The 7,357-nt window shown below is 41.4% G+C and overlaps 1 protein-coding gene across 1 annotated transcript in view; it reads left to right on the top strand.

Moving 5' to 3' along the window:
* The first annotated feature begins 250 nt into the window (after positions 1 to 250).
* Positions 251 to 7,357, top strand: part of TBCEL (tubulin folding cofactor E-like) — a 57,882-nt gene continuing 50,775 nt past the window's right edge. Inside the window, exon 1 of the mRNA XM_004689168.2 lies at positions 251 to 428. The gene's annotated coding sequence lies outside the window, so the exon portion shown is untranslated. The remainder of the gene's footprint in view (positions 429 to 7,357) is intronic.

Genomic DNA, 7,357 nt, shown 5'->3' with positions numbered 1-7,357 from the left:
CGTGCCCCTATTTCGCTCTGATGTACCCCTCCTTTGTACCTGGCCGAATCCCCTCAACTGACGGGCAAAGAGAAAGAGCAGAGGTGTGTTTCTGATGACCACCGGGCTGTACCGACATCCCGTCGTCATGGCAACTCCGGTTTAGTCTGGGAGGACCGGCAGCTCCTGCCCCCCTCCCCTCACGCAGCGGACGTGACACGTGCGGCAGGGTCACGTGTTGTTGTTGGGCCGTGAGAGCTGCTTCCGGGTCAATGGAGGACACTGGGCTCCGGCGGCCAGAGTGGGGGACGAGGTGAAGCGGAGCCGGGCTGGGCCGGCCGGGACCAGGCCCGAGGCCGAGCGGCGGCGACGCCGGTGGCCGGGAGGGGGGAGGAGAGGCGCCGCCCGAGGAGCCGCCGCAGCAGCTCCCCCGCCTCCCGGGCTGAGGGGTGAGTGGAGCCGGGGCCTGCCGGCTCCGCCAGGCTCGAGGGGCCCGAGGCGCGCCCCTCCGGGGCCGAGCGTCGCTCCTGTTGGGGCGCACTGTGGGGAAAGGCGGGGAGGATCTCGGAGCGGTGTGGAGCTTGCCGGAGAAGGGGTGGGACGGGAGACAGGCCCGGGGCTGGAGGGCGGCGGGGCCTGGGCCGGGGCGGAGCGGGGACGGCCCTGGGCCAGGACGGGGAGTCCAGTCCCGGTGGGAGGAGGGTGGGGGCTTGAGTCGTTGGGAGAACCCTGCCTTCTCCCTTGGCCCCGGGGGGGTGGGGGGGGGGGGGGGGAGATGGAAGATGCGCCCTAGTTGGCTGGAGATGGGAGGCGAGTCTGAGGCTGCTGAGGAAACAGGAAACTTGACTCAACCACTGAATCAAAAAACAAAACAAAACAAGAAAAATACAAGAGGGGGTTGGTGGTCGGAAAGGAGCCAGTGGACATTAGGCTTGCCCCTTCCAGGGACAGATAAAAGGAGGCGGTAGTTTAAAAAGGACTTTTGTGACAGTCTCTTTGCCCCAACTTGGAGATGCTGAGGAATGAGACTGGATAAAGATGGGACCGGGGAGGAGGTTAGCCGATGCTGGCATCTGTGTGGAGCTTCAGATATTGTCGAGTGTAAAATGCAAGTTCCTTTCCTAGGAAGATATCCTGGGATTGGTAGAGAGAGGAGATTTAATACTGCCTTCTCATGGGACAAAGTGGTTCTAGAAGTTGTAGTTAAGAAAAGTTTCTTGGAAGAGTTGTTCTGTTTACTGTCCATGGAGGAAGGAGGGGCTCTACCCTGAGGTTGCTAAGCTACAAAGGAGCTGGTAGGCAATGCTGGGGACTGTTTGGGGAAGTTAGCAGTCCTTTCTGGTCCAAATAATGATTTAGCTGAAGCCTGTCCCAGTTCTTTTTATGCTGCTCTGGAGTTCTTAAATTGGTTCCCAGGAGCTTGTGAGCAGAGAGATTGGTGTACTTGGAAGTGCTGGCGATTGGTGGAAACATTCAGCCTTTGGGTCTTTAGGCTTTAGACCTAGACTTCCAGGTCTAGTTTTCAAACTAGGTAGCTTTATTATTATTTTTTAAAGTCACCTCCATAGTAGTGCATGTTACATCATGATCTAGTACACCCCTACATAGGGAGGGAGATTGCAAAGTAGTAGTTATCTTTATTAACATGTCACATCCTTGGTCATCTCTACTCTTCCATCCGCTTTCATTAAAACATGTTGACTCAAATTCACTTAGATTTAGGGGTCACAACTTGCAGTTTGAAAAGTACTATCTCCAAGGCACTTTCCTTCCCCTTCAGTGTCCCCATGTTGTATGCTTCTAGAGAGCAAGGGTGATTGTAAGGCAGTGGATGGTTGAGGGGTGGGAGGAGCCAACCAGATGCCGTTGACTGCTTCAGTTTTGCCGTTATAGGTAGCACATGTAGTGTCTTCTAAAGTACCTTCAGTCTTAATGTTGCCTGATCAAATTTGACATTTTTGAAATGTGTTCTTTAATTTTCTATGCCTTTTGCTGTGGCTAATTCCATGTAGTTATTTATCCCCATAAGGAAGTTAAGATAATTTGATGTTTCAGTGTTATAAAGATATATTGATTTGTTTTTCTGCTATTTGAAAAGTCTGAAACCGAAACCTAAACTCTTTTTACTCTAGTAATTATTATCTGGTATACTTTTTGATGCATTAGTGTGTATTTTAACTTAGTCATCAACTTAACTTTGACTTAACTAACATCTAATTGTCACCATGAAAATGATGTTTCCATCATAAAAGAGTTGAGGTCCTTAGATGAGTAATATCATTATGTTAAAGAGAGTTGGTGAACAGAGAGAGAAATCTTCATGTGTTACTATATTTAAAACCCTCTCTAAAAGTTGTCGATCAGCTTATTGCTACAGGATGTTAAGTGTCAAATGATGTGATGTGATGTCACTAGGTAAATTTATAAGCTACATATTTAAGACCAGTTTATAATAGTGTGCATTTTTGTTGGTGATGCATTCTTGTTACTTGAATATGGCAATTCAAAGGCCAAGATGTCAGGAAAAGAACTCAAGTTAAATTTAATCTGTGGGACCAAATAATTGCTGTCTTATGAAAGATTCTTATCTCTTTAAAGTTTGTGTTGTAAAACATGTCTTAATATTTGTGACTATATCCTGTGGGTTGAGAGGAGGCTGTGTTGGCATATATCAGCCATCCTTTCAAATTATATTTTGATCAAGTCTATGTTTTAAAATATTTAGCTTTAAAGGATGTTTAAAAGTTTTCTTTTTGTGGTAGGTATTTGGAATGTTAATGAAGATTATCATTAATTTTATTTTTCTGGGAAGCATGTGTACCAGTCAATAAACATTTGTGGAGAACCTATCCTGAGTGATTGTGTGTACTTTTTTAGTTTTCATTTCTCTTGAATCTGAGACTTTAAATGTCTGCCTATAGCAGGCTCTTTTCCCTCTTTTAATTTTTGCTTCCAGACTGCTGTGGGTTTGGAAATTAAATACTTAACATTTGTTAGAATTTTGTGTAAAATGAGATTGTGTAACTCTGAATAATCTTTCATTTCATTTATCAAGTATATAGGCACATTTATATGTACAAATGCATTTTTTTCTTAGTGCATGAGCTACATGTATTTTGGCTACTCAGAGGTCTGTTTAATGACTTGGCTTAGACCTTGGCTGTGTTTTTTAATTTTTCGTTGTTGCTTTTTTATTGAAGTATAACTGATCTATATAGTGTGTTACTCTTGTGTGTATGACATAATAAATTTAACTTTTATATACAATACACAGTGATCACCACAGTAAGCATTTTCCATTCATTCTTAGCATTTTCAATTACCGATACATTGTTTATTGACCTCATGCTGTACACCACATTCCTGTGCCTTACTCCATAACTGGAGATTTGTGCTTTCCTCTCTCCTTTACCCATTTCACCCCTCCCCAAGCTTCCTCCCTCCTGGTATCCAGCAATCTGTTCTCTTTATCTATGAGATTGGTTTTGTTTGGTTTGGTTATTTGTTTAGTTTTTTAGATTCCACATAGAAGTGACATCATAGCAGTATTTGTCCTCATCTGGTTTATTTCACTTAAAATAATACCCTCAAGATAATGTATATTATTGTAAATAACAGGTTATGTTCTTTTTTCTAAAGTACTTGTGAGTGTGAGAGAGAAAGAGAAAGAAATCCTTATCCATTCATCTATCAATAAATACTTAGGTTTTTCCATATCTTAGTTATTGTAAATAACGCTGCAGTGAACATAGGGGTGCCTGTATCTTTTTGAATTAGTGTTTTCATTTTCTTAGAAAACACCCAGAAGTCGAATTGCTGGATCATATGGTAGTTCTATTTTTAATTTTTTAAAGGAAACTCCATATTTCTATAGTGACTGTAACAACATGCATCCCTACCAACGTTGCAGAGAAAAGGGTTTCCTTTTCTCTATATTCTCTTCAACATGGCACGTGCTTGTGTGTGTGTGTGTGTGTGTATGTGTGTGTGTGAAAGAGAGAGAGTGATGATAGCCATTTTGACAGGTGTGAAGTGGTTTTCATGAGAGTTTGGATTTGCATTTCTGTGATTATTAGTCATGTTGAGCATCTATGTCTTTGGGAAAAAATGTCTATTGTATCCTCTGCCCATTTTTCAATAGGGTTGTTTCTTTCTTTGTTATTGAATTGTATGAGTTCTTTATTTTGGTTATTAACCCTTATTGGATAGATGATTTGCAAATATCCTATTCAGTAGGTTGTCTTTTTTCTTTGTTGATGATGTCTGTCATTGTGCAAAAACTTTAGTTTGATGTCCCTCTTATTTAAGCTTTTGTTTCTCATGCTTTATACCAAAAATAAACAGACAAAAAACAAAAAAACTCAGAGAACTTAACTGCTGTGTTTTTTTCTAGGAGTTTTATGGTTTCAGTTCTTATAACCAGTTCTTTAATTTATTTTGAGTTAATTTTTGTGTAATGTGTGAGGTAGTTGCCCAGGTTCATCCTTTTTGCATGTGGCTATCCAGTTTTCACAGCGCCTTGCGTTGAAGAGTCTACTTTTTCTCTGCTCTTGTCTGCTCTGTGTTTAAATAAACTATATATGCGTGGGGCCTAGTTAGCTGTATATATAAGAAGTTCTAAAAAGTTTGAAGAGTATTTTTTTTAAGATTTTATTCATTTATGCATACAGAATTGGGGTACAGGCCAGAGGAGCAGGGGTGGTGAGAGGATTCACCAGGAAGAGTGGGGAGCAGAACAGGCAGATCCACAAAGTACCCTGCTGAGGGAAGAAGCGGGCCAGACAGGAGAGATCTGCTGCGCCATGTGGATCACCTCTGGAGTCAGGGATCAAACTCTTACTGAAGTGGCTGCAGCTAGCTTGCAGTGCTGTTCTCTAACCTGTTGTGCCACCAGGGAGAGCTCTGTAGAGTGTGTCTTAAAGAATGCATTCTTTTTTTTTTTTTTAAAGATTTATTTATTTATTCATACAGAACTGGTGTACAGGCCAGAGATGTGGAGGGTGAGAGGATTCACCAGGAATAGAGTGGGGAGCAGAACAAGCACATGGATGGAGTACACTACTGAGGGGAGAGCAGTGGGCGGGTCAGGAGAGGTCTGCCACGCCATGTGGATCTCCTCCCTGGCAGGCAGGGATCGAACTCATGTGGAAGTGGCTTAAGCTTCCCAGTGCAGTGCTTTAACCTGCTGCGCCACTAGGGAGGGCCAAAGAATGCATTCTTAAAGAATAAAGTCATTTAGCTTGATTGTTGCCTTTGCCCTGCATGCAATTATTAAGATTTATCATTTTTCCCTTTTTCATCTTTTCTTCTATCTTATTTTACCGTTTATTTCTTTGAGATTAGAATACAACAGCCCATCTATGTTATTCATGTTCTGCTTGATCTTGCATAACATCATCAGAATATACTTCTAAAGAATATTGCTATGATTTATCATTTTCCTCCTCTAAAGCCATTACCTGCTTCCTGGCATCCGTACTGAATAAAGCCCATGCTGTTTAGGTTGAATTCAGGGCCTTTTACATCCTTTACTTTTTCTGTGAGATTACTGTTTCATACATAATTGCAGATTCTCTGTTCCTGCCAAGCCTACTACTCATTGTACATTACTTTGTACATGGCATCATTCTTAAAAATCTGCAGGAAATATGAAATCCCACTCATTTTCTTACAGATGACCCCTCTTCTTGAAGTCTTTATTGTACTTTTCCTATATTGTTGGTGAGCCTCGTTCCTACACTTGTAGATTACAAACTACAAGATAGGAGACGCAAATATCCTCAAGTCTCTAGGACACCTAGCATAACATTAATAAATATTAGTTAATGAACCAAATGAATCAGAATTGACTGAACCTAGGATAAAAATTGTAGATCTCTGAATTCTACCCTGATGTCTTGAGCCAGAATTTCTGATGGAGCCAAGGAATCAATGTACCTGGCGTTTGAGGCTCATCTAGCATGATACTTTGAATTACAGTAGGCATGCACATAGTTTTTGAGCAGATGATGTGAATAAACAGCAATATCACTTCAGCAAATTGGTTTAATTTTAAGGTGTTGCAGTAAGGCAGCCTAGATTTGAATCCTGGCTCTTTCATTTACTAGCCATTTGACTTTAACCTCATTTTGCCTTATTTTCTCATCAGCAAAGTGGTGTTAATATTTGTACCTCTCCAATGGGTGCTGTGAGTATTAAATGGGATAACACGTGTATAGTAACAGGGCACCTAATAAGCTGAGAAGATTGTTTCTACTGTTGTCCAAAATTGATGATCAGCATGCCAGCCATGTTCCTTACAATAATGAAATATGGTGAGAGTAGTTTCACTGTTAATAAACAATTGCTCATGGTTTCAAGAATTCAGGCTTAAAACAGTTATTTTCCATTTTAGACTTACCAGTAGACCTTATGGTATTTAAAGTCATAAGGATATTTTGCTTTCTTAAAAGGATTGGTATCAGATTTAAAACAAAACAAAACAAAACAAAAAAACACTTTCCTCCTCTTCCCCCACCTTTCCTCACTGCCTGCAAAGAGAATTTAAGTCTCTTTCTACCTGGTCAAACCAGCCTATCTTCACCTCCCAGTCTCCTCTCACATACTGCACAGCAGCACGCTGAGTTTCTCACAGTCACCTGGGCCTTTACACTTGTTCACCCCCTTACTTTTCACCTAGGGACTTCCTACTGCTGCCTTTTAAACTGAGTTATATATGTGGCCAGTCTTAGCAAAAGAATCATTCTATCAGTAGTCTCAAAGTTTTGTTTAAAAGGGAGTTAGTTCTGGCATATGCCCTATTAGGTTAATACTTTTCTAGTGATTTTCAAATTTTTTCTTTAATTTTCATTAGTGTGCTTGGTTTTCATCTCACTCTCAGTAGATACTTAGTTTATTCAAAATAAATTCACTTAATGTTCATCTAATAAATTCATGCGCCAGACACCGCGTCATCCAACACTGATCAATTCCTGATTTTGTTGAACTTGTGTTCTGGTAGAGAGGGACCCCAAAACAAGCACTAAACTAAAAATGGTGATGAATGCAGCAAAGGATGAAAGGGTAAGTAGTGAGTGAGAGAAGGTGGCAATTGTTCTCTATTTGATGGGGTGGGGGATGGTCAGGGGCAGCCTCAGGGAAAATAGGGTATTTGTGATTAAATTTATTGATGACTGAAATGCTGAGATGAAGCCTGCTAAACCAAGAGACAGAAAAAAGATGTTCTTGTGAATAAACTGGGAGGGGCAATTGACTTGATGGGAGAAAGCCATGCTAGCTGAAACCTAGCTGGCTAGGTAAAGGGCAGATGGAGGTAAAGTGAGAGAGAGGAGTGGAGATAAATGAAGTCCTGAGTACTATGACAAAGAGATTGGATTTT

Source organism: Condylura cristata, unplaced genomic scaffold (genome assembly GCF_000260355.1).
Source record: "Condylura cristata isolate star-nosed mole 26May11 unplaced genomic scaffold, ConCri1.0 scaffold00025, whole genome shotgun sequence".
Lineage (NCBI taxonomy): Eukaryota > Metazoa > Chordata > Mammalia > Eulipotyphla > Talpidae > Condylura > Condylura cristata.
This window is presented reverse-complemented; position numbering and strand designations above follow the sequence as displayed.